The sequence below is a fragment of the Capra hircus genome, chromosome 5 (assembly GCF_001704415.2).
Source record: "Capra hircus breed San Clemente chromosome 5, ASM170441v1, whole genome shotgun sequence".
NCBI classification, from domain to species: Eukaryota; Metazoa; Chordata; class Mammalia; order Artiodactyla; family Bovidae; genus Capra; species Capra hircus.
The window spans coordinates 42745710-42770189 of record NC_030812.1 but is presented as its reverse complement, the minus strand read 5'-3'; the positions used below and the strand labels follow the sequence as shown (position 1 = coordinate 42770189).

The window sequence follows — 24480 nt, the reverse complement described above, 5'->3', positions numbered from 1 at the left end:
AGTGTTTCAGACTGAGAGACAAGAAACATCGTTATTTTCTTTCAATAACTATCCTCAATAATATATGGTAGAACTTTCCATTTCCCAGAATGGTGGCTCCTTTAATGGTTATGATTTCTAGTCATTTTATTACAACAGTTACAATCTAAAATTAAAGAATCAGTCTTGGAAAAAAAAAAAAGGAACCACCAACTTGAAAGCTTTTATCTCTACTCAGTTCAAAACTCTTTCCATCTGCTCCTCCCATCTAGCCATCCCCAGTACAGGTAAAGCTCTAGTGCTTGGAGATGGGGGAAAATCTGGCTCTCAGACAACTCCCTTTCCTCCCACTTCGCTTCCAGGCTTAGTGCTTGTGGCCTGTGGCAGAGGGAATGGAGTGAAAAAAGGGTAGATGCTTCCTTACATGAAAAGGACAAATGCTTCCTTACTTGACTGGTTGAGAACAGTCTTCATTGACTGATTTTTGAGACAGCTCTATGACAGTATCCAAAAAGCTAGATCTTCAGTAAGTCTTCAGGGGTTTACCACTATCTACTTTCCTGATGGTGGTTATCGGGGCTCCAGCTTACCAGATGTTTCATTCCTCTCCCTTCAGGGCTTCCTTCTTTTTGTTGTCAGCTCTCATACTGACAAAACGGCTCAAGCCCACTTACCTTTTCCAGTATTCACACCATCCCTGGGGAACCTATTATTCTCGCCACACTAAATGGTGGCCATGAAGGCTATTCCCCTGGTCCTGGCCTTTTTCAGTCTATCATCCTTCAAAGTCTCTTTCCTCAGCTTCAGGGGATAAGCAAGTTCTACGGCCAAGCAAACATCCAACAAAGAAAATGCCTCCACTTCTTTCATAAATCTGATCTTCAGAAACGAATCTCTGAGCATCCTCCGCCCCAATTACACATTTGAAATAGCTTATCTAAAAACACTGCTTTCTCTTAACAGGTCTCCTCTATCTCTCTTTTTTTTTTGACCAAGAGTGGACAGGAGTGGCTGTGGCAGTGGTGACAGGACTGCTTGTGACCCTACTCATTTAATACCGTGAGGTTAAAGCTATTTTAACTTATAATGTGATGGATTCATGCATTTCACCTTCAGTTTTGAGGCATAATAGGACAATTATAGGGAAACTCCCATTCAATACACTATGTGTATACAAAATACAAAAATATTGAGCTCTAACTACAGCATTGGTTTTAAATGTTGCCAGTCCTTGCTTAAAGTACTGGTAAAAACTTAGTCTAAGTGGATACGAGAAATATCTCTTATTTGGTTTGGTTCAAACATCTATAACAGGCCATTCAAATCCCAACAAAGTTGATAGTAGAGAATCCTCAGTCTGTTTACAGGAACTCAAAATTCAACCTTCCAAGCACTACTTCTACATTTATTTCCTTAACTGTAGATAGTTCATGGTTTTGTGAGGTATTAACTGAAGTCATCAATAAAAAAGGACTAAGGCATTTAGTAACATATTTGCATATTAAAAATCTCAACAAACACTGCAGTCATAAAACTTCTTATACTTGGTTTAAGTAACTCCTATGTCTACTTTACAATGCAATCTTTTCCCACAGAATATTTACCAATATCTCACAGAACTGGTCTGAGGAACCCCTTCTCCCTCCTCTTTCCCTTTTTTGTAATTTTTGTTTCCATAAGGAACAACAGAGATATACACAAGTTCTTCAGCTTAAAGAAGTATAATAATATATTTGGTATCATTTCATTCAAAATAGAGGTTTTCTCTTCCTTCTGCTGCTATGGTTAAGAGATTTTTATTTTGTTTTTTAAAATAAGGTTTCTTGGCTTCTAGCAGGAAAACTAGCTTTAGGGATGAGGCTAACAGAAAAGGTCTTTCTTATTATTAGAAGCGTTACATCTTATTTTGCACTACATTATAAAATATCTCCTTGTGGTAGCTTCTGAATTTGTAATTGATCAACTCACTGTTTTTCTGGGTTCTGCCATTTAACTGTCCTGTGCCCACTTACATATGTTGTTTATGAAAAGTTCGTTCCTAATTATATAGGCCGCGTCATTAAAAGGATGAGATGGTCTGAGGATAATATACCTTCAGGACCACCTTCACCAGTCAAAGCTAGAGCAGATGTAGCAACTTTTAAAATCTAGAAGCCAAAAGGAACTAATTTCACTCATATCAAAATACAAGTGTTTTATGAAATACTGTGCTTACCTATATTTTAGGCAGTGTTTTTAAAATACCTGAATTATGACTAAAAGTTCTACTTCATTTAGAACTGAAAACCACATTAAAAAGGTAAAATTGAGAATTGTAATCATCTTGTAAACAATGTCTTCTTAAAATATTTATTTATTTATGGCTGTGTTGGGTCTTTGTTGCTATGCTGACTTTTCTCCAGTTACAAAGAGCAGGGACTAGTCTTCATTGCAGTGGAAGGCTTTTTCATTGCTGTGGCTTCTCTTGTGAAGCATGGACTCCAGAGCACAGGCTCAGTGGTTATGGCCCATGGGCATAGTTACTCCAGGGCATGTAGGATTTTTCTGGACCAGGAATTGAACCCATGTCTCCTGAACTGGCAGAATTCTTTACCAATGAGCCATCAGGGAGCTCGTAAACAATGTTTTTTAAAAGTGATGGTTCTTTTAAAATTCTGTTGGTAACTGTGGAAGTAATATAAATCCAATATCACAAGAAATGAAAAGGATTAGCTAATGGTTTATTTTTAAAAACCCACAATTAAAAAATATTCTTACAAAAACAAAGCATAGTAACTAAGTTGCTACTATGAAATACAATCATTTAAGAATATATTTCACTTTCTTACTTTACGTGAGTTTTATTTCTTAACAGAAAGTATTTGTCAGCCAGCTAGCACATTTATGTTTCTGTTGTTTTTTCAAGTGGCCTTAAAATTTTTTTTAAATTGAAGTATAGTATTTGATTGACAATGTTGTGGCAACCTCTGCTGTACAGCAAAGTGACTCAGTTATGCACATACCAGGTGGGCCAAAAAGTTCCTCCAATTTTTTAAGTAAACATAAAAGACAAAATTTTCATTTTCACTAACTTTATTGAACAATGTATTAACTGTTTTGTTCCACTGCCTTCTGCCATTTTTCAGGCAACTTCATAATTTCATCATCCCAAAACTTTGCTTTTTAAGCAAAGAATGGTGCTTCTTCTTATCCAGGGAATTGAATTTTTTTTTTTTTTCCATTAAGAGAATTTGGTAAAGATTGAAATAAATGGAAATCCAAAGGTGCTATGTCTGGTGAACACAGTGGATGAAATCAAAACTTTCCAGTCAAGCTGCAATAGTTTTTGCCTGGTCATCAGAGAAACATGTGGTCTTGTGTTATCCTGATGGAAGACTATGTTTTTTCTCTTGACTAATTCTGGAATTTTCAAGTGCCTCTTTCAGCTGGTCGAATTGGGAACAGTACTTATTGGAACTGTTTGGTTTTCCAGAAGGAGTTCATAATAGAGGACAATCCCACCATATACACATCACCTTCTTTGTGTGAAGATCAGTCCTTGGTGCGGTTGGCAGTGGTTCATTACACTTGCCCCATGATCTCTCTTCCATGCCACATCCACTTTTCATCATCCACTTTAATTTGTTTTAAAAACAGAATGTTGTCATTATATTTCAGTAGAGAATCACATGCAGAAACAGTCTTTTTTTTTTCCACTTAATTTATGTGGAAACTAAACATCAAAGAAATGAACATAAGCAGGCTAGTGTAAATGATTTTCAGCACTCTATTTGGATATTTTGAGGATGTCAGCTCAAAATATCTACCTTGCGATATGTTGATTGTTCTCAATTAATGTCTTGATTTGATTGTGCTATCAACTTCAGCTGGTCTATCTGACTACAGAGCAGCATCCTCCAACAAAAAATCTCCAGCACAAAACTTTGCAAACCACTTCTAAGACATTTGATTAGTCATAGCATCTTCTCCAAACACTGCACAAATCTTTTTCTGCTTCAGCTCTGTTTTCATCTTTCCTGAAATAATAAAGCATAATATGAAGAAAGTTTTTCTTCCATCTTTCATATTAAAATGGCTACACAAACATCAAAATTTTGATTTTTTTTTTAAAATGCATGCTGCTATGACAGCTGTCACAGTAAGAATTGTTTCAAATGAAGTTAAGGACACCTAAGCATTACTAAAGCTCTCTTACGGAAAAAACTGAATGAACCTTCCGGCCAACCCAATATATACATTCTAAAAAAATTTTTTTTCCATTATGGTTTATCTCAGGAGATTGGATACAGTTTCCTGTGCCATACAGTAAGACCCTGCTATTTATCCATTCTGAATGACATAGTTTGCATTTACCAACTCCAAACCCCCAGTCCATCCCTCTCTCTTCCCCTACTTCCCCTCAGCAACCGTGAGTCTGATCTCTATATCTGTGAGTCTACTCACAGATGTTTTGTAGGTAGGTTCATTTCTGACATTTTATTTGGCTGCACTGTGAGGCGTATGGGATTTTTTTTTTTAATTTTTATTTTTACTTTATTTTACTTTACAATACTGTATTGGTTTTGCCATACATTGACATGAATCCGCCACAGGTGTACATGAGTTCCCAATCCTGAACCCCCCTCCCACCTCCCACCCCATATCATCTCTCTGGATCATCCCCGTGCACCAGCCCCAAGCATCCTGTATCCTGTATCGAATATAGACTGGTGATTCGTTTCTTACATGATAGTATACATGTTTCAGTGCCATTCTCCCAAATCATCCCACCCTCTCCCTCTCCCTCAGAGTCCAAAAGTCCGTTCTATACATCTGTGTCTCCTTTGCTGTCTCGCATACAGGGTTATCATTACCATCTTTCTAAATTCCATATATATGTGTTAGTATACTGTATTGGTGTTTTTCTTTCTGGCTTACTTCACTCTGTATAATTGGCTCCAGTTTCATCCATCTCATTAGAACTGATTCAAATGTATTCTTTTTAATGGCTGAGTAATACTCCATTGTGTATATGTACCACAGCTTTCACTATAGTGCTAAGAGGAAAGTTCATAGCAATACAGGCATACCTCAAGAAACAAGAAAAAAGTCAAATAAATAACCTAACTCTACACCTAAAGCAACTAGAAAAGGAAGAAATGGAGAACCCCAGAGTTAGTAGAAGGAAAGAAATCTTAAAAATTAGGGCAGAAATAAATGCAAAAGAAACAAAAGAGACCATAGCAAAAATCAATAAAGCCAAAAGCTGGTTTTTTGAAAGGATAAATAAAATTGACAAACCATTAGCCAGACTCATCAAGAAACAAAGGGAGAAAAATCAAATCAATAAAATTAGAAATGAAAATGAAGAGATCACAACAGACAACACAGAAATACAAAGGATCATAAGAGACTACTATCAGCAATTACATGCCAATAAAATGGACAACGTGGAAGAAATGGACAAATTCTTAGAAAAGTACAACTTTCCAAAACTGAACCAGGAAGAAATAGAAAATCTTAACAGACCCATCACAAGCACGGAAATTGAAACTGTAATCAGAAATCTTCCAGCAAACAAAAGCCCAGGTCCAGATGGCTTCACAGCTGAATTCTACCAAAAATTTCGAAAAGAGCTAACACCTATCCTACTGAAACTCTTCCAGAAAATCGCAGAGGAAGGTAAACTTCCAAACTCATTCTATGAGGCCACCATCACCCTAATACCAAAACCTGACAAAGACGCCACAAAAAAAGAAAACTACAGGCCAATATCACTGATGAACATAGATGCAAAAATCCTTAACAAAATTCTAGCAATCAGAATCCAACAACATATTAAAAAGATCATACACCATGACCAAGTGGGCTTTATCCCAGGGATGCAAGGATTCTTCAATATCCGCAAATCAATCAATGTAATTCACCACATTAACAAATTGAAAAATAAAAGCCATATGATTATCTCAATAGATGCAGAGAAGGCCTTTGACAAAATTCAATATCCATTTATGATAAAAACTCTCCAGAAAGCAGGAATAGAAGGAACATACCTCAACATAATAAAAGCTATATATGACAAACCCACAGCAAACATTATCCTCAATGCTGAAAAATTGAAAGCATTTCCCCTAAAGTCAGGAACAAGACAAGGGTGCCCACTTTCACCGCTACTATTCAACATAGCCATGTGGGATTTTACTTCCCTGGCCAGCGATTGACTGCAGCAGAAATGTGGATTCTTAATCACTGCTAGGAATGGCAACCCACTCCAGTACTCTTGCCTGGAAAATCCCATGGACAGAGGAGCCTGGTGGGCTGCAGTCCATGGGGTCGCTAAGAGTCGACACGACCAAGGGACTTCACTTTCACTTTTCATGCATTGGAGAAGGAAATGGCAACCCACTCCAGTGTTCTTGCCTGGAGAATCCCAGGGATGGAGGAGCCTGGTAGACTGCAGTCCATGGGGTCGCGAAGAGTTGGACACGACTGAGTGACTTCACTTTCACTTTTCACTTTCATGCATTGGAGAAGGAAATGGCAACCCACTCCAGTATTCTTGCCTAGAGAATCCCAGGGATGGGGGAGCCTGGTGGGCTGCCGTCTATGGGGTCGCACAGAGTCGGACACGACTGAAGTGACGCAGCAGCAGCAGCAGCAGCAGGGAAGTCTTGTGACATATTTTAGATGCCACAGAGAAGTGATATCATAAGGTATTTGTCTTTCTCTTTCTGACTTACTTTACTTAGTATGACAATCTATAGTTGAATCCATGTTGCTGCAAATGTGTCTGTTTTTACGATCTTTTCTTTTTCTTTTCAGACGTTACACTAATAATTATGCTTCTCTCTTTGACATCCTTGGGTTATATGGTTATTACACATTATAGCAACTACTGTTTTTGAATGTTTGGTTCATTCCATATATTATGCTAAGCATTTACATAGATCATCTCTTAGAATTAAATTTTAATTCTGAAAAGGCATATTTCTACATGCAATTTTTAGGTAACAAAACTGAGGCTTAGTGAGGTTAGTACCTTGCCCAAGGCCACTTAGCTTGCCTGTGTCTTAACTGGATATAATTTCAGTTCTGAGCTATTCTAAAACCCTAAGCTCTTAACCTTTGCTTTTCAAATCCTTGGCAATTCACTACCATGTTCTTAAATATCTTTGATTTCTCATCAAAAATGCTTGGTTTTGAAATTTCATTTCAAAAATGATTTTAAAATTAATAAGTATACTTTGGATCACAGGGAAGATTAATATATAAAATACTTTTGCCTGATTTGAATGCCATATTTTCATTTGTGCTTATAAGTTGGAGCCAAGTTATAAAACTTAAAGTGCCCTGAGCTATACAGTAAGAAATAGAAACGAACAAATGAATGGTGCATACATGCCAGGAAAAGCTCAAAAGCTGTGACTGCTGGCTTCTGGAACAAAGCCTTAAAAACCGGCTGGGAAAATTGAGTTACCATGTAGCAATACAAGTATACCCCCCCAAACCAAGTATGTGCTGTATAAATTTCCAATGATTTTAGGCTCAACAAAACAATACTGTTACATTAAAATCAATGTAATTAATTTAAAATATTTTAGCTTAATTTCCATTTTTTTTCCAAATTAATAGTTAAAAAGAGCTATCAGCACAGTGGAGCTATTTCAAATCCTGAAAGATGATGCTGTGATAGTGCTGCACTCAGTATGCCAGCAAATTTGGAAAACTCAGCAGTGGCCACAGGACTGGAAAAGGTCAGTTTTCATTCCAACCCCAAAGAAAGGTAATGCCACAAATGCTCAAACTACCACACAATTGCACTCATCTCACACGCTAGTAATGTAATGCTCAAAATTCTCCAAGCCAGGCTTCAGCAATACATGAACCGTGAACTTCCTGATGTTCAAGCTGGTTTTAGAAAAGGCAGAGGAACCAGAGATCAAATTGCCAACATCTGCTGGATCATCAAAAAAGCAAGAGTTCCAGAAAAACATCTACTTCTGCTTTATTGACTATGCCAAAGCCTTTGACTGTGCAGATCACAATAAACTGTGGAAAATTTTTCAAGGGATGGGAGTACCAGACCACCTGACCTGCCTCTTGAGAAACCTGTATGCACGTCAGGAAGCAACAGTTAGAACTGGACATGGAACAACAGACTGGTTCCAAATAGGAAAAGGAGTACATCAAAGCTGTATAGTCACCCTGCTTATTTAACTTCTATGCAGAGTACATCAGGAGAAATGGTGGGCTGAAAGAAGCACAAGCTGGAATCAAGATTCCCGGGAGAAATATCAATAAACTCAGATACGCAGATGACACCACCCTTATGGCAGAAAGTGAAGAGGATCTAAAAAGCCTCTTGATGAAAGTGAAAGAGTGAAAAAGTCGGGTTAATGCTCAACATTCAGAAAACTAAGATCATGGCATCTGGTCCCATCACTTCCTGGCAAATAGATGGGGAAACAGTGGAAATGGTGTCAGACTTTATTTTTCTGGGCTCCAAAATCACTGCAGATGGTGATTGCAGCCATGAAATTAAAAGACGCTTACTCCTTGGAAGGAAAGTTATGACCAACCTTGACAGAATATTGAAAAGCAGAGACATTACCTTATCAACAAAGGTCCATCTAATCAAGGCTATGGTTTTTCCAGTGGTCATGTATGGATGTAAGAGTTGGACTATAAAGAAAGCTGAGCACTGAAGAATTGAAGCCTTTGAACTGTGGTGTTGGAGAAGACTCTTGAGAGTCCCTTGGACTTCAAGGAGATCCAACCAGTCCATCCTAAAGGAGATCAGACCTGGGTGTTCATTGGTGGGACTGATGTTGAAGCTGAAACTCCCAATACTTTGGCCACCTGGTGCGAAGAGCTGACTCATTTGAAAAGACTCTGATGCTGAGAAAGATTGGGGGCAGGAGGAGAAGGGGACGACAGAGGATAAGATGGTTGGATGGCATCACCGACTCAATGGACATGGGTTTGAGTGGACACTGAGAGTTGGTGATGGACACGGAGGCCTAGCGTGCATGGTTCATGGGGTCACAGAGTCGGACACGACTGAGTGACTGATCAGCACAGGCCTAAACCAAGTTTTCTACTGTATAATAATTCCTCACATTGTGCTTAGTCACTCAGTCATGTATGACTTTTGCAACCCCATAGACTGTAGCCTGCCAGGCTCCTCTGTCCATGGGATTTTCCAGGCAAGAATGCTGGATTGGGTTGCCATTTCCTTCTCCAAATTTCACTCATTGGGTATACACAACTCTTACAAGGTGTTTCTATATATTCATCTTGAGAAAGTATTATACAATCTGTGTAGCTGATGCAAATGGAAATTCAATAAATGTTAGTTGAATCAGAATTTTCACGTTCTACTTAGCTTCTCCACCTTTATTCATTTGAATGACTCAGCCAAAACTATCTCAGCATAACTCTCTTCCTCACAGTAACAGCACAGAACTCACAGTTTTAGTGGTTCTTAGACTTCTTTCATTAGCACCCCTTAAAGAATCTTATGATACCCATGAGCCCCCACTCGAGAAAATGATATATAAAAATATTATATACAATATTAAAATTACCTTAACAACAAAAAAGAGATAGGCTCTGAAGTTAGAAATAATCTGTGTAATCTAAGGCCTCTCTTTTAAAGACTCTTAAAATCCCCATTTCCCATCTGTAAAGTACTAGCTGTCTCAGTTTATGCAGATTGAGTCAAACTATGTAATTACGGTGCTTGCAATTTAGTAGATGCCAAGTTGTAGCTGTAATTATTATCAGGCCAATACTGACCTTCTATTTTATCTCTAATTAGTTTTTTTTCTTTGAGGCTTTCTCGTGCTGATTGGTTTGTCACAGCCACTATATGGTTCCCAAGGATCTCATATTATTCTCATTGGTTGCTTGGCTTTCATTTTCAGGCCACCTATTTTTTACATGATAATGACCCATGAGGGCTTCCCCAGTGGCTCAGTGGTAAAGGAGATGCAAGAGATGTGGGTTCACTCGCTAGGTTGGGAAGATCCCCTGGAGGAGGGCACAGCAACCCACTCCAGTATTCTTGCCTGGAGAATCCCATAGACAGAGGAGCCTGGCAGGCTACAGTCCAGTGGGTCACAAGGAGTCAGAAATAACTGAAGCGGTGAGCATGCATGCACGACCCATAAAAACACTTGAGAGTAATAACATCTATAATGTTCAGCTGAGAATATTAAGTGGCTTTAATACTGCTGCTATCAATTCCAAAGGTGATGAATAATAAAAAAAGAAAGAAATTCAATATAAGAACAGGATACATGAAAGATAACATTGGCTTAGAAGTTTACACTGGTTGTCTCCCACATACATGTGGCATACCAGAATATGGGAGAAATTATACTATTATACCTACATTATGCACTTTCTTGAGAACTAAATGACAATAAAACACAATGTGGGGTACAAACGTGAGATTCAGCCACATTTGAATAATGAATGATAAGTGAATACCAAGTCAGAACAGAACATCCTATTAACTTGAAGCATTTGTTCTATTATTTTCAAATCTGGTTATATTAAAAACATACCTTTATGCTCATACCTGGAAAACAACTCATAAAGAATACAGAAAACTTACATGTCAAAAAAAATGCCATGAAAATAATGCAAAGCTTTAGAAAATCACAATTATAGAAATCCTTTATATGACAAACTCTAAGCAACTGTCCAAACTTTTACTTTATTTGCATTGTCATTATAGTATTTTCCAGCACTGAAAATTTCAAGAAATGTACAGATGACAGGATGAAGATTGAAGATATTTTGGTTATGTGTTTGATAAGAGTTACTGTTTTCATCATTACTAGATTAAACAAAAGTTTAATAAAGATTCTCAAGCATTAAAAAATGCTTATATAAGTAAACAGTAACCCTAATCTGTGTGGAAGTTCATAAAAAGTGATCTTAAGAATATGTACAATAAAAGATGTCCCCCTCCCCAGAAAGATAGCAGTCTTATGATAAATTTATCATGACTCTCATTTTAGAATGGTGAATGCTTCATTTAATGTATAGTATGCTGGGTTTTTTTCAAATTTTGTTTTAGATCTTATGCATTTATGATTCTATGCAGTTTCTAAAAATATGTAAAGCTGAACCTGTGATCCAGTAACACTTTTTATTCTACTAAATTTGTCAGACTGGGAAGGCAAGCTAATGGCTTTATTCCTTTCATATTTCAAAGACTTCAGAGTTGAACACTAGTAATGTAATGGGCATATTGAATGCAGCACTTTCACAGCATCATCTTTCAGGATTTGAAAGAGCTCCACTGGAATTCCATCACCTCCACTAGCTTTGTTTGTAGTGATGTTTTCTAAGGCCCACTTGACTTCACATTCCAGGATGTCTGGCTCTAGATTAGTGATCACATCATCATGATTATCTTGGTCATGAAGCACTTTTTTGTACAGTTCTGTGTATTCTTGTCACCTCTTCTTAATATCTTCTTCTTCTGTTAGGTCTGTTTCATTTCTGTCCTTTATTGAGTCCATCTTTGCATGAAATGTTCCCTTGGTATCTCTAATTTTCTTGAAGAGATCTCTACTCTTTCCCATTCTGTTGTTTTCGTCTAATTCTTTGCATTGATTGCTAAGGAAGGCTTTCTTATCTCTCCCTGCTATTCTTTGGAACTCTGCATTCAGATGCTTATATCTTTTCTTTTCTCCTTTGCTTTTCACTTCTCTTCTTTTCACAGCTATTTGTAAGGCCTCCCGAGACAGCCATTCTTCTTTTTTGCATTTCTTTTTCTTGGAGATGGTCTTGATCCCTGTCTCCTGTACAATGTCACGCACCTCTGTTCATAGTTCATCAGGCACTCTATCAGATCTAGTCCCTTAAATCGATTTCTCACTTCCACTGTATAATCATAAGGGATTTGATTTAGGTCATACCTGAATGGTTTAGTGGTTGTCCCCACTTTCTTCAATTTAAGTCTGAATTTGGCAATAAGGACATTATGATCTGAGCCACAGTCAGTTCCCGATCTTGCTTTTGCTGACTACATAGAGCTTCTCCATCTCTGGCTGCAAAGAATAAAGAATGGCAATGCCAAAGAATGTTCAAACTACCACACAATTGCATTCATCTCACACGCTAGTAAAGTAATGCTCAAAATTCTCCAAGCCAGGCTTCAGCAATACATGAACTGTGAACTTCCAAGCTGGTTTTAGAAAAGGCAGAGGAACCAGAGATCTAATTGGCAACATCTGCTGGATCATCAGAAAAAGGAAGAGTTCCAGAAGAGCATCTATTTCTGCCTTGACTATGCCAGAGCCTTTGACTGTGTGGATCACAATCAACTGTGGAAAATTCTGATAGAGATGGGAATACCAGACCACCTGACCTGCCTCTTGAGAAACCTATATGCAGGTCAGGAAGCAACAGTTAGAACTGGACATGGGACAACAGACTGGTTCCAAATAGGAAAAGGAGTACGTCAAGGCTGTATATTGTCACCCTGCTTATTTAACTTATAGGCAGAGTACATCAGGAGAAACGCTGGGCTGGAAGAAGCACAAGCTGGAATCAAGATTCCCGGGAGAAATATCAATAACCTCAGGTATGCAGATGACACCACCCTTATGGCAGAAAGTGAAGAGGAACTAAAAAGCCTCTTGATGAAAGTGAAAGAGGAGAGTGAAAAAGTTGGCTTAAAGCTCAATATTCAGAAAACTAAGATCGTGGCATCTGGTCCCATCACTTCCTGGCAAATAGATGGGGAAACAGTGGAAACAGTGTCAGACTTTATTTTTCTGGGCTCCAAAATCACTGCAGATGGTGATTGCAGCCATGAAATTAAAAGACGCTTACTCCTTGGAAGGAAAGTTATGACCAACCTAGATAGCATATTCAAAAGCAGAGACATTACTTTGCCAACAAAGGTCCATCTAGTCAAGGCTATGGTTTTTCCTGTGGTCATGTATGGATGTGAGAGTTGGACTGTGAAGAAAGCTGAGCGCCGAAGAATTGATGCTTTTGAATTGTGGTGTTGGAGAAGACTCTTGAGAGTCCCTTGGACTGTAAGGAGATCCAACCAGTCCATTCTGAAGGACATCAGTCCTTTGGGTGTTCATTGGAAGGTTGACAGTGAAGCTGAAACTCCAGTACTTTGGCCACCTCATGCAAAGAGCTGAGTCATTGGAAAGGACCCTGATGCTGGGAGGGATTGGGGGCAGGAGGAGAAGGGGACGACAGAGGATGAGATGGCTGGATGGCATCATCAGACTCGATGGACGTGAGTTTGAGTGAACTCTGGGAGTTGGTGATGGATAGGGAGGCCTGGCATGCTGTGATTCATGGGGTCGCAGAGTTGGACACGACTGAGCAACTGAACTGAACTGAATGTAATGGGTTCTTTTATTAAATCTTGGTAACTTAATGGCATTTTGGCATATGTATTACTGAAACACTTGACACTCTTACTGCACAGACTTGTGATAACTATTTTGTTTAAATGAAACTGGTATTGTGTTCTCACACATTATTACTAACAGTCTTTGTGAACTAAATTAACTATTCATGTTTAACCAATAATCAACAGAAGGTTCCTTTTTGAAACCAATGCTCACTCTTCAAAAGCTACTGTTTCTAATATGCATTGAACAAATGTGTAATAGTTTATGCCAGACTTACATGTTATCAAGCACTGTAAAGTAATGAGAGGTAATGTCAGAAACATTAAAATTTATATTTAACCTTTTCAGGGTTGAACTATATTTCACGGGTCAACTGTATTTTGTTGAGTCTTTTTCAAGTGTGGGGAAACATCTTGCAGAAGAATCAGCATTTACTTTAGGACTGATTTGAAGGTAAAAACTTTTATCATTAGTTTTGGGATGATTCACAGATAAGATCTTATCTTGGTAAGATAACAGCAGTGATAAAAGTAGATAAAATGAAAACAAATACTATAAAGGATTCTATTTAACTTTTTTTTAGTGCTAAAACCTGGTAATGGATTGATTATTGGTGACTTATTGAAAGCCGTCCATATCAACTCTTCTGCCTGGCATTTAAAATCCTCCCCAATTTACACAAATGCCACTACCTCTCTGCTTATCTTAGGCCAGTTCTTGCCTCTGGTCCATGCTCATTTCAGCATCTGAGTTGGCCTGAATTGTGTCCCCACTCCCAAATTTATTCCTGCTTTGAGCCCCACCCCCCTGCCCCCGCCTTTTTGGACACGGGGGAGATAAGAATACTGGAGTGGGTTGCCATTCCCTTCTCCAGGAGGTCTTCCCAACCCAGGGATTGAACCCGGGTCTCCCGCATTGCAGACAGATGCTTTTCGGTCTGACCTACCAGGGAAGACCCGGGTTCAGGAAGATCCCCTGGAGAAGGAAATGGCAATCCACTCCAGTACTATTGTCTGGAAAATCCCATGGACAGAGCAGCCTGGTAGTCTACAGTCCATGGGGTTGCAAAGAATGGGACACGACTGAGCGACTTCACTTTCACTTATCCCTGCTAGTTCAGAATGTGACTGTATTTGGAAATAGGCCATTTTAAAAAGTAATTAAGGTTAAATGAGGTCATATAGATATGTACTAATCCAATATGACTGGTGTTCTTATATAAAAGGGAAATTTGGAGACAGACTCACACGGAAAATAAATGTGATGTGTTCAAGTCATCATCACTGGTACTCTGTTGTGGCAATCTGCCTTTTGTCATGTTCTTTCTCACTGAAAATGTCTCTTCCTTTCATCCACATCTATCCAAACTATGTTGCTGAACATGAAACTTAAGCAGCCACATGGTGAAGCTATCCCTCACAAGCTGGTCTGTCCTCACTTCCCTTTACTGATCTAGCAGAGTTTATATAGACTCTACCACAGATTTTAGCAATTTCTAGCAAATAAAGTAGAAATCATAAAAGGATTTCGTGAGTTAATACAGGTAAAATGTTCTAAAACAGTGCCTGTGGTTATACGTATTTGCTTTATCTGTTGCTATTTCTATTTCCTAGTTATATTTTTCTCTAATCAAATCATGTTACTCCTGAGACTCTTTTTAGTACAACGCTGGGCATATTAATACTAAAAACACTTGATGCAAAAAATTCTTAGGTCTAACCTTATCACATAGATCCTTCTGGGGCACCTGCTTAACTGCTTTCCTATACTGTGTAAAGGAAGATAAAATGATAAAAATACAGGGTTTCTACCCTAAAGTTGCTTACAATTGGTGAAAGAATTTTACACTTCCTTCTGGTAAAAAATTTTTGAGGACTTAACATTTGTGAATACTGTGCTAGAAAAAGGGAAAAAATTATAAAGCAAATAAAGTTCTTGCCTGTAAGCAGTTCACTGTCTAGTTGGGCAAAACCCAATTTTATCGGAAGTGAAGAAAAATTTCACACAAGATGAGTCCCAAAGGAAGCTTTATGGGTTCTGCTACTGAAAAACAAATTAATCCAAACCGTAGCAGCTTCAAACAACAAATATTATCTCAGATTCAGGAAGGGCTTAGCTAGGTGGTTCTTGTTCAGGTCTCTTATGAAGTAATAGTTAAGCTGCTGGCTAGAGGTGGAGTCATCTCAAAGGGGCCCAAAGATTAGCTTTTGAGTTCACTCACCGTTGTCCACAGGCTTTGGTTCCTTGTCGGCTGGGATAGTTTATTTCTAGGCACACAGGCTTCTCCACAGGCTGTCTGAAGGTCCCATGACAAGGCAGCGGGCTTCCATTGGAGTGACTCAACAGAATATGCAGGAGGAAGAACTCAATGCCTTTTATGACCTAGTCTCAGAGTCATAGTCTCTTCTATCTTATTCTATTTACAAGAAGAAATTCACAGCGTTCAACTCACACTTAGAAGGAGGTGAATTAAGTAGTTCCACATCCTGAAGAATAAAGTACCAAATGTTTTGCAGACATATTTTTTTTTTGGCCATGCCACACAGCTTTGGGATCTTAGTACCCTACCTGACCAGGGATGGAACTCATGCTCCCAGCAGTTAAAGTGCAGAGTTCTAACCACTGGATTGTCAGGGATTCCCTTATGGACATATTTTTAAAACCAGCATAGAAGACTATACTGGTTTAATATATTTTGAGGGGTGGAAGTGGTCACTCAAGGCAGAAGGAAAACTGCAAGATTCGAAGCATGAAGCATCATGTATTAGGATAGACCCACAATTAGTACCTAAGGCTACAAACATAGGAAGGTGTTAGAACATGAAGAGCTTTATGCCTCATGGAGAGGAGTTTGCACTTTTAACTTGTGGTGGATGAGGTATATATCATTATAAAGATTTTAAGCGGGGCGGGGGGGGGGGAGGTCTCCTAAGATGTGTACTGTAAAGTCTGGTGGTAGGCTGGAAGGCTGAGGAGGGTTAAAACTTACTAAAGACCAATTTAAACAAAATCTCTTTCAAAGTTCAGATGAGAGATGATGAGGAAATGATTAAGAGAATGGCTGAAGGAATGGAGAGTTAAGAGAGGATCTCAGAAGTATTCAGAAGGTAAACCATAAAAGAAATGGAAATTAGTTGTGGGGCATAGGACGAAAAAGGATATACGATATCAGGCTTGTGTATCAGGTATATGTATGATACTATTTCCCCAAATCATCCACTTTTTTCTCTAAAGATAAAGGTAGAATTTTAATTAGTATAAAAATGTATTCTATGAATGTTATTAAAAACTATGAAATAGAAATAATGAAACAAAAATAATTAAGTTACTTCTAAAGGACTGAATTAATAATCTGCACATATCCTGTTGGGCCTTTGCAAGACTTACAAACTTTTTTTTTTACAAAACTGGATATTTTTAAAACTTTCTCTTCGTACTTTATATATAAGGTCAATAAAATTTCTTCCATATCATTTTTAATGACTGAATACTGTTCTGTTGTATGCATGGAGCTTCAGTTCAGTTCAGTCGCTCAGTCGTGTCCGACTGTTGCTGACCCCATGAATTGCAACATGCCAGGCCTCCCCGTCCATCACCAACTCCCGGAGTTCACTCAAACTCATGTCCATTGAGTCGGTGATGCCATCCAGCCATCTCATCCTCTGTCGTCCCCTCCTCCTCCTGCCCCCAATCCTTCCCAGCATCAGTCTTTTCCAATGACTCAACTCTTTGCATGAGGTGGCCAAAGTATTGGAGTTTCAGCATCAGTCCTTCCAAAGAACACCCAGGACTGATGTCCTTTAGAATGGACTGGTTGGATCTCCTTGCAGTCCGAGGGACTCTCAAGAGCCTTCTCCAACACCACAGTTCAAAAGCATCAATTCTTCGGCGCTCAGCTGTCTTCTCAGTCCAACTCTCACATCCATACATGACCACTGGAAAAACCATAGCCTTGACTAGATGGACCTTTGTTGGCAAAGTAATGTCTCTGCTTTTGAATATGCTATCTAGGTTGGTCATAACTTTCCTTCCAAGGAGTAAGTGTCTTTTAATTTCATGGCTGCAATCACCATCTGCAGTGATTTTGGAGCCCAGAAAAATAAAGTCTGACACTGTTTCCCCATCTATTTGCCAGGAAGTGATGGGACCAGATGCCACGATCTTAGTTTTCTGAATATTGAGCTTTAAGCCAACTTTTTCACTCTCCTCTTTCACCAAGAGACTTTTTAGTTCTTCTTCACTTTCTGCCATAAGGGTGGTGTCGTTTGCATATCTGAGGTTATTGATATTTCTCCCGGGAATCTTGATTCCAGCTTGTGCTTCTTCCAGCCCAGTGTTTCTCATGTACTCTGCCTATAAGTTAAATAAGCAGGGTGACAATATACAGCCTTGACGTACTCCTTTTCCTATTTGGAACCAGTCTGTTGTTCCATGTCCAGTTCTAACTGTTGCTTCCTGACATGCATATAGGTTTCTCAAGAGGCAGGTCAGGTGGTCTGGTATTCCCATCTCTTGAAGAACTTTCTACAGTTTATTGTGATCCACCCAAAGGCTTTGGCATAGTCAATAAAGCAGAAGTAGATGTTTTTCTGGAACTCTCTTGCTTTTTTGATGGTCCAGCAGATGTTGGCAATTAGATCTCTGGTTCCTCTGCCTTTTCTAAAACCAGCTTGAACATCAGGAAGTTCACGGTTCATGTATTGCTGAAGCCTGGCTTGGAGAATTTTGAGCATTACTTTACTAGCATGTGAGATGAGTGCAATTGTGCGGTAGTTCGAGCATTCTTTGGCCTTGCCTGTCTTTGGAATTGGAAAGAAAACAGACCTTTTCCAGTCCTGTGGCCACTGCTGAGTTTTCCAAATTTGCTGGCATATTGGGTGCAGCACTATCACAGCATCGTCTTTCAGGATTTGAAATAGATCCACTGGAATTCCATCACCTCCACTAGCTTTGTTCATAGTGATGCTTTCTAAGGCCCACTTGACTTCACATTCCAGGATGTCTGGCTCTAGGTGAGTGATCATACCATCGTGATTATGTGGGTCATAAGGATCTTTTTGGAGAAGGAAATGGCAACCCACTCCAGTGTTCTTGCCTGGAGAATCCCAGGGATGGTGGAGCCTGATGGGCTGCTGTCTATGGGGTCGCACGGAGTCGGACAAGACTGAAGCAACTTAGCAGCAGCAGCAGGAATAATTTAGAAGGCAGTGGCACCCCATTCCAGTTCTTGCCTGGTAAATCCCATGGACGGAGGAACCTGGTGGGCTGCAGTCTATGGGGTCACTAAGAGTCTGACATGACTGAGCGGCTTCACTTTCACGCACTGGAGAAGGAAATGACAACCCATTCCAGTGTTTTTGCCTGGAGAGTCCCAGGGACGGGGGAGCCTGGTGGCTACCGTCTATGGGGTCACACAGAGTTGGACATGACTGAAGCGACTTAGCAGCAGCAGCAACAGCAAAGATCTTTTCTATATAGTTCTGTGTATTCTTGCTACCTCTTCTTAATATCTTCTGCTTCTGTTAGGTCCATACCATTTCTGTCCTTTATTGAGCCCATCTTTGCATGAAATGTTCCCTTGGTATCTCTAATTTTCTTGAAGAGATCTCTAGTCTTTCCCATTCTGTTGTTTTCCTCTATTGCTGAGTTTAATTTAAATAATATCCTAATAAACAATGCAATAATGAATATTCTTACAATCCAATTGTTACACATATCCTATTTTCTATGATACGTTTCTAGAAGAGGAACTGCAGGATCAAAGCATAGGTTCAAGGCTTTTGATACATACTGCCAAACTGTATACTAGACCTTCAAGGCCTTTGATACATATTACCAAACTGCACACTAGAGATATGCTAATTTACATTCTCAGCAGTGTAACAAGTCCTGTTTCTCTGATCCCTTGCCAGTATTATCAAGACACAATCACCTGTTAAAATAATACCTGAAGATCAAATTAATGTTTAACATATCAGGTCACTCCTAAATTGGACTTACAATTAAACTTTTATATTACCATTCAAAGCTTAAGATGCTTCCATATATTACAGATGAAGAATCTAAGGTCCAGTAAGTGTCAGAGTAAATCAGACCACTATGTAGTGGGAGCTTCTGCCCCAGATTATTTTGCAGTGCTTTTTGATTTGCCAGTTTGGTTCACCAAGTAAGCTTTTTCTATAATAATCTTATTAGTGTTAGTCATTCAGTTGTGTCCGACTCTTTGTGACACCATGGACTATATACCCTGCCAGGTTCCTCTGTCCATAGCATTTTCCAGGTAAGAACTCTGGAGTTGGTTGCCTTGTCCAGGGGATCTTCCCCACCCAGGGATTGAACTCAGGTCTCCTGCATTGCAGGCAGACTCTTTACCATCTGAGCCACCAGGAAAGCCCAACCTTATTATATATACCAGAAAAAAGGCATATATCTTTATTATTAAGGGCCTACACCATTAATTTAGACTATTTCTCCTAGCTTCCTACCTTGGATTTTATACATTACCTGTTGAAGGAAAATGTATGACATCTGTTTTTAAAAAGTCTACGTAATCTTGGATAAGGACCTATTTCATTCATTCAATGATTTTTATTCACTGTTCTCATTCATTCAACAGTACTTATGTAATGGATACTGTTTGGAGAATAAAGCAGTGAACAATACAGAAATAGTCTCTGCTCCCACAGAACTTACATTTTTAACAGGGTGAAAGGAAACAGATAAGCAGTAATAAATTAGAAGATGATACAATTACAAATGCTGTTATGAAAACAAAGGGCCATGTGTGAGAAAAATGGGGAAAGGAGCTACTTTAGATACAGAGGCCAGGGAATGCTGGTCAGAAATGATACCTGAATTAAAAGCTGATTAGTTAGCCATACAGACATAGAGAAAACACACCTCAGGCAGAAAAAAATTGGAAGTGCACAGGTTTTGAGATGGAGTATCAGTTCAACTGAGAATAAGATGCCCTAAATAGTGGCTTCTGAACTGTGGTGTTGGAGAAGACTCTTGAGAGTCCCTTGGACTGCAAGGAGATCCAACTAGTCCATTCTAAAGGAAATCAGTCTTGAATATTCATTGGAAGGATTGATGCTGAAGCTGAAACTCCAGTACTTTGGCCACCTGATGTGAAGAACTAACTCTTTAGAAAAGACCCTGATGCTGGGAAATAATGAAGACAGAAGGGGACAACAGAAGATGAGATGGTTGGATGGCCTCACTGACTCGATGGATATGAGTTTGAGTAAGCTCGGGGAGTTGGTGATGGACAGGGAAGCCTGGCGTGCTACAGTCCCTGGGGTCGCAAAGAGTTGGACATGACTGAGCGACTGAACTGAAATAGTTGCTTTAGCAAGATAAAAGTTTACATTTTCCTCACATCGGTACTTGTACATAAGGAGTGAGGGCTGACACACTACTCTGCAAAGATCTCAAGGACCCACATTTTCACCCGGCTGAGGTCCTGCCATCCCTCCAGGAAAAGGGAGCTTGCATATGCCAAATGGCTGTCACATCTATATTCCAGGATGCAGGACACAGAAAGAAAGGAAAGCACTGGTGTGCAGCAGCTATCTTTTAAGAACAGTTTTGCAAGGGAGTCACATACACCTGCTTATACTCTATTGGCCAGAACTACCACACAGCTACACGAGGCTAGAACACAGTCTTTATTCTGGACGCCCATATATATTGCTATGAAAAAAAATAAGAAATTTTAGGGGACAACAGTCTTTGTCTGCTATAGACTGGAAAAAGCTTGGTACGCGACAGAAACAGAAAGGAGGCAAAGAGAAGGGTGAGGATAAGATGAGTTTGGAGAATTAGTCAGATTAGGCAATTTTAAAGGCCATGGTAAGGAAATTGGACTTTATTCTATTTCAGGGAAATCATTGGAGACTTTTAAACAAGCGAGTAACATAATCGAATCAAGTTTTTTAAAATGGTCACTCTGGCTGGTTTCTAGAGAATGGTTTAAAAGTACAAGGAAAAATGGAATCAGAAACAGTTGGATATTGCTAAGTGATGATGGTGGACAGAGTGGTAGCATCAGATGCGATGTGGTTGAAGGCACAATAAATACAAGAGCTGATGATACTGACTGATAGGCAGAGTGAGAGTTATCACAGAAGATTCCTACTATTTCGCCAGAGCAAGTGAGTGAACTGTTGGGAGTATTGTTTATGGAAATCAGTAAGACTACAGGAAAAGTTTGGATTCAAATGTTTTGTTTCAGCACATGTTAATTTTGAGACACCTTTCTTATTTTTTTTGCCATGGTTAAGATTTTCAGTAATGTCTATACCTTTCAAACAATGGGCGGTTTCCCTTTTCTACAACTATTAACGTGAAAGTAAAAAAGTTGCTCAGTTGTGTCCAACTCTTTGTGACCCCATGGACTATACAATCCATAGAATTCTCCAGGCCAGAAGACTGAAGTGGGTAGCCTTTCCCTTCTCCAGGGGATCTTCCCAATGCAGGGACTGAACTCAGGTCTCCCACATTGCAGGCATATTCTTTATCAGCTGAGCCACAAGGTAAGCCCAAGAATACTGGAGTGGGTAGCCTATTCCTTCTCCAGTGGATCTTCCCCATCCAGGAATCAAACAAGGGTCTCCTACATTGAAGGCAGATTCTTTGCCAACTGAGCTATGAGGGACAACTATTAATGGTCATGTATAAAGTCATTCTTCCCTTGGGTTTCCCAGATGGCGTGAGGGGTAAAAAATCTACTTGCCAATGCAGGAGGCAAGACAGGATACATGGATTCAGTTCCTGGGTATTATGGATTCAGTTCCTGGGTCGGGAAGATCTTCTAGAGGAGGGCATGGCAACCCACTCCAGTATTCTTGCCTGGAGAATCCAATGGACAAAGGAGACTGGCAGGCTACAGTCTACGGGATCAAAGAGTTGGACACGACTGAAGCAACTTAGCATGCATACATGCATTCTTCCCTTAAGGAATTTTTTTCTCAATCCAAATTGGCAATTTTACTATAAGATGCATCTTACATTTCAAAAACACACACTTAGTATGGGCTAGTTTTCAAGTAAGACAATCTATCAGAGTGAATAGTTTAAAAAAAACAACACTTCACAACCTATCAAATGGGCAGAATTTATCAACGTTAGCAATAAAGACAAACTTCTGGAAGCAACAGGACAATGTTAAAAATGTACCACTTATAGTGCTTATTAGAAAGCCATAAATACAAGCCCTTGGCAAACGTTGGCTTGTTTAATATCTAGAACTGACCCCTAAGGTAGGTATTACATAAATTTTACAAATTTACCAATATAAAAGATTGGACAGCACTAATAGAACAATTTTAAACTTGTTCTTCAGCAAGGCTTAAAGCAGATTTATCATCAACAAATATGTTCTCAAGAAAACAATAGTATCAAGGCATTTTCCCCTAACACTGCTACCATACACATTTAAGATGAAAATGTCTGCTGTTCTATCTTTCCCAGTAAAATATCCACGGTAATAAAACCCTCAAGTTAGACCTGTCTCCTTTTGTAAGTGATTTCTTCAATTTCACCCAAAGTTTATACAATTTAAAACTTGTGCTTTGAGTAAACATGAGATGATACAAATAAGGGTCATTTTTTGGCTTTAACAAAGTCCTATGCACATGTGTGTATGTGCACACACATGCTCTTTACTGGGCTTCCCTGGTGGCTCAGCGATAGAGAATCAGCCTGCCCATTTAGGAGATGCGGATTCAATCCCTGAGTCAGGAAGATCCCCTGGAGAAGAAAATGGGAACCCACTCCAATATCCCTTCCTGGGATCACAAAAGGGTCAGATATGACTTAGCAACTAGACAACATTTGCTATATAAATCAAACTGATATTTGATGTTACCATACACATATCCATCCAACTTTTCTCATTTTATCTTACAATTCCAAATATCAGTTAGACTTTCAATTTATTAATAGCTAAATTAAAAAGCTCAGTAATACACAGATATACGTATTAATATGTACTTAAAGGTATTTAATCTTTTAACACACCATCTTACAAAGTTGAAGAGAAAGATGAAGAGGCAGGAAGGAACTGTTGGGGGAAAGGGAGGAAAAAGGGAGGGAAGGACATAAGAAGATTTGCTCCTTCTTGAATTTTCCCAAAGTAAAAAAGAACACAATGAAGCAGAATGTTTAATAAAACGAACAACCAGGCAAAACATTTTCTACTGGCTACATCAGCATCACCTAAGAGTTTAAATAAATTCACACAGGATCTACTAATTCATGGAAATACTTGGTAACTTATGAACATAGAAGTCATCTATAATTTAACAGTACGCTTATTTTTCCTGCTATTTTTGACTGACATATGTCCCTTTCCCTTCAGTTATAAATTTTAAATTGGATTACAGTCAGTTTTTGGAAGGATGATTTTATAAAAGAAACAAAACAAGGGAAGTAGAAACTTTATTTACCCCAAATGAAGTGTACTTTACATTAGTAAATTCTATAACTCAACTAGAAAGGAAGTAACAATTTTCACTTTATGAAACTATACGATTCCTAATACAGATGCAAATGCTCTTTTTCAGGTCCAAAAATATCAAGCAAGAGGGAAGAGTTGAGCAATATACAAACGAATAGAGAGTTATTATTTCAAAGAAAACTAATTTTACTTTGAGCAACAATTATTTCTCTGGGAAGCAGAGACTCTGCTGAAGTTTCCAAAAAAGCCATCGTAATTTCAGATGGTCTCGCTGATAGCTCAGGCAGTCACTCCAGCTTACGTGGGCATTGGGGAGTGACAGTGAGAAAATGCTATTAATCTTATTCAGGAAAGCTCAACCAACAAAGTTTCAAAAAGCTGCCCCCTCCCCCCAATATGCTCCCTCCCAACAAGTGAAAAAAATAATAAAATAGGAAGCGTGATGAGTTAAAATACCAACGGTTTCGGCTGACCATCACTCACTTCTCAAAAAGTGATGGTGACGTGCTGCTGGTCCCTGGAAGTGCGTGCACAAGCACCGGAGGTTTCGGGGTCTGAAGGAAGAAAACTGGACAGCGATCAGATGCGTTTCAGGGAGCAGAGGGAGGGAGGGCCGGTACGAGGCAGACGACGGGGGTGGGGGGGTGGGGAACGAAGTGC

At 39.1% G+C, this 24480-nt stretch overlaps 1 long non-coding RNA gene across 1 annotated transcript; it reads right to left on the bottom strand.

Annotated features, from left to right (window-relative positions):
• On the bottom strand, positions 3088–24358 carry LOC108636004. The gene is made up of 3 exons (XR_001918054.1): positions 24277–24358; positions 15580–15696; positions 3088–3995 (listed from the first exon to the last, which is right to left on the bottom strand). It is a non-coding gene; the product is annotated as an uncharacterized LOC108636004 (long non-coding RNA).